The sequence below is a fragment of the Cervus canadensis genome, chromosome 1, assembly GCF_019320065.1.
Source record: "Cervus canadensis isolate Bull #8, Minnesota chromosome 1, ASM1932006v1, whole genome shotgun sequence".
Taxonomy (NCBI): domain Eukaryota; kingdom Metazoa; phylum Chordata; class Mammalia; order Artiodactyla; family Cervidae; genus Cervus; species Cervus canadensis.
In genome coordinates, this window is record NC_057386.1 from 125824472 (window position 1) to 125834900 (window position 10429).

At 54.8% G+C, this 10429-nt stretch overlaps 1 protein-coding gene across 5 annotated transcripts in view; it reads right to left on the reverse strand.

The window, feature by feature from the left end:
* The window catches only part of PITPNM2 (phosphatidylinositol transfer protein membrane associated 2), a 156084-nt gene extending 145859 nt beyond the window's left edge, over positions 1-10225 (reverse strand). For 3 of the 5 annotated variants that reach the window (XM_043441823.1, XM_043441771.1, XM_043441849.1), the window contains exon 1: positions 10069-10225. The gene's annotated coding sequence lies outside the window, so the exon portion shown is untranslated. Of the gene's footprint in view, positions 1-9415; positions 9844-10068 lie in introns of those variants that run through there. The other 2 variants (XM_043441839.1, XM_043441777.1) reach the window with 2 other exon arrangements.
* Positions 10226-10429: the final 204 nt, after the last annotated feature.

The window sequence follows — 10429 nt, forward strand, 5'->3', positions numbered from 1 at the left end:
GGAGGGCCCCAGGGAAAAGCAGACCCTCTAACTCTTGCCCACCAGACCCCGGCCTGAGCTAGAGAATCCCAGGGGACCCACCTGCATCTCCTCTCTGTCCAGCGGCCACTGGGCCTTCAGCTCGCCCAGCTTGGAGGAACCCCGAGACAGCAAGGCAGGCGATCGCGGTGCCGGTGGGGGACACAAAGCGCTGGCCTCTGCCTCCTCCCCTCCCTGAGAAAGGGCAGGAATGGGGCAGAAAGAGGGGAGAAACCCAGAACACACTGACCTGCCTATGAGAACCCAGAGCGGATAGTGAGCAGGGCCCACCCACCCTGGTGGACGAGGCCCCGCCCACTCTGAACTGTGCCCTTTAAAGGCGCACCTGCCCCGCCCCCCCCCCGCCCCCCTACCACGGGCATCCTAATACAGTCGGTCCGAAAGCTGCTCTCACTTCAGGGAAGGGAAAGGCACCACTTCCCAGGACCTCAAAGACACACAACCCGCAGGGCCTCGGACCACAGCTTCCTGGGTGTGTGGCTACAAGACTCGATAACGGGGAGCCCAGGAGGGCCCCCAAGTCATGCCCGCGCCGTGATCCCAGAGCACGCTGCCCTATCTCAGGAATCTATGATAAATCCTGCTCTACATCCATGGTGCCTTTGGGCCTCTTTGAAGAGCAAAAGCTACAGAACAAGAAAAGGGAAATTCTGTTTTCTTCTCTGGGTAAAAAGAAAAGAAACAAAAAAACTGACACAAACCCAAACTGAAAACTTCTGGGCACTATTCAGACTGACCTGCATCAGGAAATACTCATGGAATTTTTGTTGTTGTATTTGTCCACATGGCAGGTTTTCCAGGATCTTAGCTCCCCAGGCCTCAGCAAGGAAAGCCATGAGTCCTAATCACTGGACCATCAGGCAACTCCCCTGATAGATTTATAAACAAAAACATAACAGCATGGCGTGGGTCATGTAAGGAAACGCAACAGCATGAACTTGAAGAATCGAGGACCCCGGTTAGGACAAGAATCCTGGCCAGCCGTTAACTTGCTCTATGGTTAGCCCAAATCATGCCCTCCTTGAGCTGTACTGTGTGTGAAACGTGACAGCTGCAAGCACTGGACGCCAAATCAAGACCTCTTCCAGCCTCAGTTTCCCCACCTGTAAAATGGGCACAGCAGCACTTCTGGGTGTCAAGTGAAAGACAACAGGCAGAAGCTCTCTGGGCCATGGAGGGTGCTACCCAAAACATGGATGAATGAGAAAGGACGTTTTCCCTCTGGATCTCTAGCCACTGCCTCTCCCCAAATGGTCATCAGTTGGCCCTGAGTTACCTCCCGGCCACTGTACTGGGCACAGGGGACTCAAAGTCAAATAAGCCCAGGTCCCTGAGCCTGCAGAGCAGCTAGGTTTGACCAGGGGATCCCCATAGTCTGGAGAAGGAAGAGTTGCCTTCTCCTTGGGCAGGAATCTCAGGATCCAGAAAAGTCCATTATGAAGCATCAACCTGTCTGGTTATGTGATGGGTGCTTTTATCAGCCTAAACCCTCCAAACACCAGTCCTGTAGCTCTCAGGCCACCAAGGCAAACTCAAGTGAACCAAACATCCCAGATTTCACAAGCCCGCCTCCCTCCAGTTCACAACTGCGTCTTGAGTCTCAGGACTGCTCCCCATCGAGTCTGGGGTGGTAAGCTTTCAGGCAAATGGAAAGTCATTCCTCCTGAAAGATCAAACCCATGGATTTTTTTTTTCCCCAACACTCCTTCCACTCGCCTATTCTCTTAAGATGCTGAATTCCTCTTTTCCCCCGCTGCTGCAAAGTCAGACAGCATATTCCTCAGGAAAGAGGACAGTCAGCCAGGAAAAATAACGAGGTAAAAAGAGACAGCAATGGGTGTGATCGGTGCTCTAAACCCTGGTACCTAAGGAATGAGGGGCAGGCTGCGCTGGTCAGCTCTCATCACCACGAGCTCACGATGCTAGGTGAGTCATCGAGGCTAAGATCCGAAATAAAACCAGTGGCTCGGGAGCTCAGCTGAATACTGATGGAGGGATATGTTCCCTGCCACCCCTAGCTACTCCTGGTGGCAAAAGCTCAGGCTGCATGGCCCCCAAGTATAAAAATTAATGAGCTCCTTTCCATACTGGGTTAATGCAAATCGTGCTCTGGATCAATTAAATCGGCCACTTCAGAACTTTGCTTGGCTGTATTGGGATATGTCACAAGCGTGGGGGGAAAAATGAGGTCTTAAGTTACGCATGTCCATTTGACGGCTCAACAAGGGGGAGTACTTTCAGAACTCTGGAAGCTTTTGTTATTAATGGTGTTTTAGTGTTGGGTTCTTAAACACATCAAACAAATTTCCTTCAAACTGGTAGTTACTGACTGCCACAGGGAAGGCTGCAGGCCTCCCACCTCCCAGATGGCTCAACCACAATGAACGCGTGGCCTGTCAGATGCACAACACTGACGAACTAATTGAAATATGCTGCAGGAAGCCAACCCCAAATAAATGTGAAATAGCAGCTTCCTTACGCCAGAGCCCGCCTGCTGAACGGCCTCCCTGGCTGGCCATCCGTACCGACTGAGTCGTCCCCTGGCTCCGAGAGCGCTGCTTCTGTGTGGTTTTCAATGGACTTAAATATCTTTTTTTTTTTTCCCACTGTGATTATCCGAGAGGGGAAAATTCTAATTGCAGAAAATGTTTGGTTTTCCTCCCTCTTATAGGAAAAAAAAAAAAACCTGCCAGTGGAAAGTTAACTCTCACAAAGTGCCCAGAAAAGCAATTATCGGGCCCTCAGGCAGGACGGAGGGGAGAAATGGACCCGTGGGCGATAAAGTGGCCTTGACCAGCCTCCAGACCTGTGGGCAGCCCTGGGCAGAGGGATGCTGGCCCCTGTTGGAACTGGGAATGGCCACCCCAACGTCCGCCCTGGCCCTTCAAGGTGGGTTTTCAAGGGGCCACCAAGAGACAGCAGATGGACAGCCCATCTTCCACCCGCTTCACGCAGGGCACTGGCACCTGATGGGCCCTCCGTGGGGCCAGACTCCTCTGCAGACCACGGCCAGGTGAGGCCAGGAGGCCACAGGGCCTGACTCGGTCCAGCAGGGCTGTAGCGGGAGACAGCTCTTGTCCTGCCTCACAGCACAGCAGATGAGTCAGCCAGGCCCTGTGGAGACCTGGGGGGGACGTCCCCGGCTGCTAAAAGAGAAAATTCCATCCTTCAAGGGGAACCATCTCCGAAAAGGGAAATAAAGAACCTCGGAGAGAAGAAACAGCAATAACTCCTATGACCTGTGTACCAACTCTTCAAGGGGCACAAGCGACAGAACATTTTTGTAAAGGTGCCCAGGAGTAAGAAAGCCAGGATTGGAGGCGTGGGGCCCCAGGAAGCCCCACGCTGGCCCGAAATGCCTCCTTAGGAGCATCATTCCACTGGGTGACGGGCTGCCCTCAGCTCCTCCCAGCAAAGACCAGTTCTGTTAGAGGTGAGGTTGCCCACATCCTCTGGTGTGCTGGAACACGGGGCCTCCTGTCCGCAGGCTGTGGAAAGGGGATATGGGCACCCTTCTGGAAGGGGTAGAGGAGGGCGAGGGGGGAAACCTACGCCCTGATAGTTCTCCTTCTTCTGGCACCCAGGACAGAGCAAACACCAGAAGCTGTGCTCCCAGCCTTTAGTCGCCAAGAATTACTGAGCGTCAACGAGGAGTCCAGGTGGCGCTAGTGGTATGGAATCCACCTGCCAAAGCAGGAAACTCGGCTTTGACCACTGGGTCGGGAAGATCCCCTGGAGGAGGCAATGGCAGCCCACTCCAGTATTCTTGCCTGGAGAATCCCAGGGACAGAGGAGCCTGGGGTGCAAAGAACTGAACTCAGCTGAGCACACGTGAGGAGCCCTGTTCTGGATGCTGCAGACACAACGACAAAGACAACAGACGAGGTCTGTGCGTGGGAGTGGGAGGACTGTGGCCACAAAGAGGAAAGGCGCTCAGAACAAATGCGACAGGAGCCGAGGGGAAAGAACCACACTTGGGATCAGCCAGGGGTGGGTGCAAGTGTTGGCCGGGCCCCAGCTATTCACACAAGCTGCATCAGGTCCTTTACCTCTCTGAGCCTGTTTCCTTTCTGTTAAATGTGGCAACAGTCCCCCCTTATCGCTCAGGAATGTTGTGTTGTGGAACTACTTTGCATAAACAGTCGGTACCCATTATTCACACACTCCGTATTTACCGCCCCTCCTATCTGGCTACAGTTTTTACCTGTAACTCAGAAACTGAGGCGCACGGTGCTTACTCGGTCTTTTGCAGACGTGCGCAGAGCAGGGAAAAACTGAGTCACCCCGCCTGCCTGAGCCCTGCAGAGGTCAAACAAGGCGGCCCCCTGTCTTTCAGTTCAAACTGTCAACAAGTATACTTTCCATGGTCTGTTTAGCGCCATGGTTTTCACACGTCTATGCTTTTTGTTAGCGATTTAACATGGCCCCGAGCATGAGGCTGAAGCGCTGTCTAGTGCTCAGAGCCGGGGAAAACTGTGATGTGCCTTATGGAGAAAACATGTGTGCTAGATGATCTTCGCTCAGGCATTGAGTGACAGTGCTGCTGGCTGAGTTCAATTTAATGAATCAACTGTTGTTGTTTAGTCACTAAATCGTGTTTCTTTTGCGCCCCCATGAACTATAGCCCACTGGGCTCCTCTGTCCATGGGATTTCCCAGGCAAGAATACTGGGTGCGTTGCCATTTCCTCCTCCAAGGGGATCTTCCTGACCCAGGGATCGAACCCGCATCTCCTGAACTGGCTGGCAGGCGGATTCTTTTCCACTTAGCCACCAGGGAAGCCCAATGAATCAGTAACATATATTAAGTAAGAAACACACATATTGGTCAGGGGACAAACGTTGTGGCCAGAGGCTGGCAGGAACCAACCTAACTCTGAATTTCCCCAAAGAACAGAACTGCCAGAACTGGACCTGGACTGTGTGCACACGTGACCTGGAATGTATTATATTACACTTGAAGACCTTGTGCCCTGCTGGGCCACCGCCCCATGCAGCTGAAGGTTGACATGCCCACACCCATCCGGTCAGCATTACTATGGGATGGGAATCGGCCTTGGGATCCCCAAGTGCTCAGGCTTCTTTTAATAACTCTCTGTCTTTCCCCTGCACCACCAACTCCCCACACCACCCCATAAAAGGGAAATGGGACTGAGGGGCGAGGGCTCTCGGAGGAAAAGCTTTGAGGAAGATGCCGGATTTCAGCAAAAAGAGGGTGTGAAACTGCTTTCTCTCTTTTAAAAAAAAAAAAAAATCTTTTTCTTTTTTGTACAATGAGGACTTTTTAAAAAAAATTTATTTGGTTGTTCATGCGGCATGTGCAGCTGTGGCGTGCAGGATCTAGTTCTCTGACCAGGGATCAAACCCCGGCCCCCTGCATCGGGAGCTCGGAGTCTTAAGCTCTGGACCACCAGGGAAGTCTCGAAACTGCTTTCTCGATGCTCTTCCCCAAGGCGCTTGCTTGGGTTTGATTTGTCTGCTGCCGGAACCCTGCTTGTTGCTTAATCTGGTTTCCCTCCTCTGGCAAGGGCAGTTGTTAATATGAGTAACTGAAGCGAATGCCAGCCTTCCTCTCCAATGGAGCTCTTTCTGCCTTTGGTCAGGACAATTTCGCAGGACTTTCTCTTGGTGTTCGCCAGCCTGGAAGTGAGGAAGGCAGTACCCCTGTACCCACTTTACAGGAACAAAGGACCGATGTACAGGGCTGCTGCCTGTCATCAACCCCAGCCAGTAACAAGAGCCCGCACTGAGCTGGGAATTAACCTGGGTTCCAGGTTTCGGGGCAGGTCCTGGGCAAGTCACTTCTCTTCTCTGGCATCACTCGTCCTTAACGGGGCGCAGTCCTCAAGGCTCCTGTGTTCCCAGAGCCTCCTGCAAGGCTGGAGAAGACCTGAAAAGGCGCCATCAGTCTTGCCATTTTCTCTCCCTTTCCACAGGAACCTTTTCTGGAAGGGCCCTGGTGATAACCACAGATTTGAAACTCTAAATTCTACACACCTTTCCAGGTGCCGTGACTATCAAAACTCCACCCATTCTTCAAGGCCTCCTTCAAATCCCACCTCTTCCAGGAAGTCAACTCTGACCGCCTTACCCAGAAAGGGCGTCTCCTCCTCTGAACCCTGCATGCTGTTTAAGCCACAGCACGCCCCGTATTACCCGTGGGGTGAATCTCCCTAACCACACCGTGAGTCGCAGTTTTTACGTTCGATGTTATTTATTGTATTCAACTCTTTGTATGTCCAGTTTTCCAGAAAGCCTTTGTGATGACTTATAAAGGCAGATTTACACATATGTGTATACAGGCACATAGACAGTGAAGTAGAAATTAGTATGCTGACTACGAGGGTGAGTGAATATAGTCTCTATATGAACATGTCGCGTTGTCCGTCCAGCGTCCTGGAAGCCAGGGAAGAGGAGGTGACCTGAATCAGTCAGAAATACAGTGCAGATGGAATCAGCAGAGTCCAGCAGAACTGGGTAGAAACCTGCAGAGCCTTTGGGCAAGTGGGTTGACCTCTCTGTGTCTCAGCTTCTTTCTCTGGGAGAAAGGGCGAACACCACCTCACTTGCAGGGTGCATGGGGCAGCCTTGTGCACATTGTACATACAGGACACATACCAAACATGTTTCCTTCCCCATCTTCCTTCCCATGACCAGAGGAACCAACCTGCTTTCCCTGCACACAGGGGAGGCAAAGCTTCTAAATTCTAAAATCAATTTTTCATACACGACTCTAGGAAGACTTGAGCAGAGAGGGAGCAATGCCCCTTGTTCATTACCCCGGGTTTTAGAGCAGATTGGACAAGGATTTGCCATGGCTGCCATGGCATGCTTGATCATATCCTGGGTACCTAGTGAAAGCCTAATAAACATTGATGGAAAGCTGCAGAGAGAAGTCACTTGAAGACCACTTCGTGAGGCTTCTCTGGTGGTCCAGTGGTTAAGAATCTGCCTGCCAGTGCAGGGGACACAGGTTCGATCCCTGGTCCAGGAGGATCCCACATGCCTTGGAGCAACTAAGCCTGTATGCCACAACTACTGAGCCCATGTGCGGCAACTACTGAAGCGCGAACGCTCTAGAGCCTGTGCTCGGCAACAAGAGAGGCCACCGCAATGAGCAGCCCACAAACGGCAACTAGAGAGCAGCCCCTGCTCACCACAACTAGAAAGAAGTCCACACAGCAACGAAGACCCAGGACAGCCACAAATAAAATAAATAAATAATTTTTTAAACCTTCATTGTTAAAAACAAATAAAAGACCACTTGGCTACATCGGTGTCCAGTGGCAGGGGGTCCTGGTGGGCAGGTTTCAGAAGGGCTGTCCGCAAAGCTGAGAAGGGGTGGGGAAGGGGCCTGGAAGCATGTGACTGCTCACTCAGGATGGGTCACCTCTCCTGCCCATGGCTGAGGACACAGGCGTGAGATCACTGGCCTTCCACAAAGGAGCACACACACCCCCACCCTCTACTCCACTGGCTTTTCCAAAAGCAGCCAGGCAGAGATCTTGAAGCACCAGAAGTTTCTGCTTCTAATCTCTACAGATGAATGGCACTGTTCTCCATGACTGGCTCTTCTCAGAGACCAAGTTGGAAAGCCTGAACGGGATGGGATGGTGAGGAGAACATCTGCCTACTTTCATCTTGTTTATGTATTTTTTCTTTGGCCGCACCTCACGGCTTGCAGAACATCGCCGACCAGGGATCGAACCTGAGCCCCCTGCTGTGGAAACACAGTCTTAGGCACTGGACCACCAGGGAAGTCCCCATCTGCCTGGTTTTAAAACAGGCCTCTAGGGAGGAAGGCAAAGTTGGGTCCCTGAGAGAGAGAATGTACAGTCAACTGGGACAAGGGCTCTTAGCTTCTCACCTTTATCCCACAGACCTTTTCCCTAGAGCCTCCCATGTGCCAGGCATAGGAGAGGCAGAGAAATGAGATTTAGGGCCAACCCCTGCTCCCCTAGGAGCTCAGTCTAGCGGGGAGGCACAGGATAACATTCAACTGCCATTCAACTGCCATTCTTCGTGGTAAGCTGAATTAGCATGGGGCACAAAGGTGGAGGTGATGGACTCCACCTGGGAAGGCCAGTGAAGACAAGCCTGGATTTCAGTAACGAACAGTCAAAAAGGCGGAGGATGCAGAGCCCAGATCCTGCAGGACCTCATAGAAGCAGAGGGATTTTCTTTCAGATTCCATAAGGAAGGACCAACCAAGATCAAGAGAAACCTGGTGACTTAGTTACAGACGTTATGGGAGGGCCAGGCCTGGAACCTTGAATCCCAGTGTGGTTCTCTACTGCCTCCCATGCCCGACGAGTGCAGAAGGCCAAAGAGAGAAGTCCGTTCCACACCCAGGGCCCAGAGATCCCACATTCTGTGCCTGGCCATCCTTATAGCAGAGCATGTACTGTCCTAGTCATTTGGCAAGTCACTCGCTACAAGAAAAACAGCCCTTCCTAACTCATGGTGTTTCTCTCTGCAAAGGAAGAGGGCTGGGAGGCTCTTCTAATCACCAGAGAAGAATTTAACAGGGACAACCCAGGAGTCAGATAAGCTAGGGTCCCAGAGCTCTGCTGGGGTGGGGACTTCTACTCCATCCAGACACTAATGGTGACCGTGCCCAGGATGCTGACCCAGGGCAGGATCAGGGATGAATCAAACCCCACCCTGGTCCTCCATCCTCCAGGAGCTGACAATCCAGCAGGGGAGATAAGCCAGGCACAAAAGTAACTATAAAATAAGGCAGGTGGCGATAAGAGTCACACAAAAGACCCAGATAAGGTGCAATGGGAGTTCAGAGCAGAGATGAGTCACACTGGGGGCTTGGCCATGGGGAAGACTCAAATGAAGGGGAGCATTCCCTTCAGAAAGGAGGAAAGGGTCTAGCCTGCCACCCCAGTGGCTCCCCAGTGGGGGCTGGAGAGAGAGCTAGCAGTGGACGGAGAAAGATGCTCAAAGGAGGTCCCCTCTGAAGAACTCTGCTTCTAGAGGGGAGGCGGTGGGCAGGCCTGAGACTTTCTACCCTAGCGCATATATCAGAGGTAGGGACAGGAATGTAGGACGAGGAATCTAGAATTTACTTAGGGGGCAGCAAATGGGTTGAAAGGGGACAGAGCTAGAAGATTTGCCTTGAAATGACATTTGCCTAGCAAACACACTCTATTTACTCAGAACGTCCATTGGAGGTTTCCCTAGGGAGAATTAGCTGCACGTTAAGGGGGAGGGGGGACTCAAAAGTCTTTCCCTTCCCAAGTCACTCAGCAGCCCTGCAGGCCTGCCACCCCGCACCCCATAAGAAAGGCTGAGAGAGATAGGGAGGCAGATGGCTGCTCTGACACAGAGCTGGCACCGCAGGTTTTACAACAGGAAAGAGCGACTCACGGGATGGAGATTGGCCAGATTTTTCCTCCAGCGAGGGGGACACCCGGAGCACTTCTTCCAAGTCCTGGACCCTCTCTCTGAGGGCCGCACCCCACGCTTAGGCCCCGGGTACCCACCCAGGCAGGCCAGGGCTGGAGGAGGCGAGAAGCGCAGAGGGCTGGACGGAGGACTGTGGCCAGCACTTCCTCCCGACCCCTCGGTCAGGAGCGCGGGCCGGCCGGGGCAGGCCCAGCGCTGCACACACACCTGCCCCTGGGCCGCCGTGACACTTGTCACTGGGGGAGGGGAGCCCTGCGCGCCCCAGCCGGAACCGACGGAAATTCGGAATTAGCATTGGGCCCCCCACCCCCCGAATCCGGAGGGCCAGTGCTTGGGGTGCGGGTGTGGGGGTGCCCGGCTGGGGGCGGATTTCTTTCAGCCCCGGGTCCGGCGCGCCACACCCTCCTCCTAGCGCGGGGCGGGGGGCCCGGGTCTCCCACTTTTCCCCGCGCCGACCAGGAGGGCGGGCCGGGGCCTCCGGGAGCCGCCGCCCGCCCGGCCGGTCCGGGGGTGGGGGGGTCCCCGCCCCAAGCCCGCCCGCCCTGGGGTTCGCTGCGGGCCTGAGGAGGGGGCCCAGCCGCGCCGCCTTCCGGCCGGGCCGCCGAGACACTCACCCCGCTCCGCGCGGCGCTGCTCCGTCCTCTTCGGCTGCGCTGGGCCGCCGCCGCCTCACGCGGCCCGGGAGACTCCGGCCGGGTGGCCCCGGCCCGGCCGGCTGCGCCCCGCGGCTCCACGCGCCGCCGCCGCCGCCAGCTGGCCCCGGGCGAGCGACCGGGCTCCCGCGGGCATGCTCCCCGACCGTCGGCGGGCGGGCGGCGAGCGGGCGCACGTGCGGGCCGCCTCGGGTCTGGGCGCTCGGAGCGCGGGCCGCGAGCGGGGATGGAGGCGGCGGCCGGCGGGGCGCGGGGCCGGGCGCGCCCGCGGACCGGCCTGACAGCTCTACACGGCGGCGCCGCCGTGCCCCGCGCTCCCCAG